The sequence below is a fragment of the Phytophthora parasitica genome, assembly GCF_000247585.1.
Source record: "Phytophthora parasitica INRA-310 unplaced genomic scaffold supercont2.79, whole genome shotgun sequence".
Taxonomy (NCBI): domain Eukaryota; phylum Oomycota; class Peronosporomycetes; order Peronosporales; family Peronosporaceae; genus Phytophthora; species Phytophthora nicotianae.
In genome coordinates, this window is record NW_008649065.1 from 161,608 (window position 1) to 163,104 (window position 1,497).

Sequence of the window (1,497 nt, forward strand, 5' to 3'; positions counted from 1 at the left end):
GAGGCGCCGTCGTCCAAGGTGAATTTCCTCCTCTCCCGACTATCCGGACAAGCCAAAGAGTGGGCCCTTGGCAAGCTTGTCGTCGAGCTTCAAGCGTTCCCGACTCTGGAGGCACTCCAGAGTGACCTGCGTCTCGCCTTTGAACCTCCACAGGACGAGTCCCGGGTTCGCGCCGCTTTCTTCGCCCTGAAACAGAGTAAGATGTCGATGCGAGACTACGTTTAGAAGACATGGCACCTCACTTCGCGTATTATCACGAAGCCGGTTGACATGGCATCACAAGTCCATGTTTTCGTGTTTGGCATGCGCGAAGGTATGACGCGGTACAATCTCACCCGGGCGGAACCTGATACGCTAGAGAAAGCGTTCGTCCTCGCGCTTCGCGAGGATTATGTGGTGACGTCGTCGTACGCCCGGTTTCTGTCGACGAAGGAACTGGAGAGTACTCCGGAGCCCATGGAGATTGACGCTATCGAGGCCTCAACCAATCGTAAGGCTCCTGATTCCCCCGCGAACCGTGGAGGTAGGACGTTGCGTCCATTGACTTGCTTCCGCTGCCGGAAGTTGAGTCATCGCGCGGCGGTCTGTCGCGCGCCAGCTCCTGCCACCGCGAACGCCGTTGTCGACGAGGTCGACACCCCTATCCAGGCCGGTCAGCCAAAAAAAAAAAAAAAACGGCCTGGGCCAGTAGGTACGGGACGCCCTACTGGCTGGAACGGAGGTCCGGGCCCACTGGTGGCACTCGAACCTTCTAGCCCTCCCGTGCTACATACACGTTGCAATGCCACCACTGCAGAGGCGACACGAGGCTGATCATTGTTAGTCTCCATGTCGCCGGCGCCCGACGTCCACTACGCGCACTCCTCGATTCCGGAGCGACGAACAACTTCTTTCGCGTGTCGTGCTTGTCGGTGTTGCCAACGGAGACCCCCGTCCGTGAAGGACAGAGCGAGGTTGTGTCGAAACTCGCGGACGGGAAGGCTCACCACGTCAAGCGGTGTGAGATATCACTCCCATACACGTTCGATGGCTTCACCAGCACGGATGATTTCCTGGTGATCGAGATGAATTACGCGTTCGACTGCATTCTTGGAATGCCGTGGCTGACACGGTACCAGCCTGAAATCGACTGGCTATCAAGGTCCGTCAAGCGCCGACGCGACTTCGACGTCACTGAAGTGTTCACTCACCTCTTGGTCTCGCCAAGAGATTGGCCTCACGTCACCGTCGTTGATCAACTCTCAACGATTCAATCGGTGCACAGAGTGAGCGATGGCCCTCTCTGCACGACTTGTGCGGTGCTACTTGATGATATGGGAGTTTTGAACTCCTCGCCGCTGCGCGAGGAGACTGAGTTGGCGGTTGAGCGTGAGTTCCCGTCGGCAACAACTAAGGTGGTTGAGCATAGGTTTCCACCGAAGAACAAGACGGTGGTCGAGCATGGGTTCCCACCTAAGAGTACAACGGCGGTCGAGCGTGTGGAGCTCCCGCGTGACG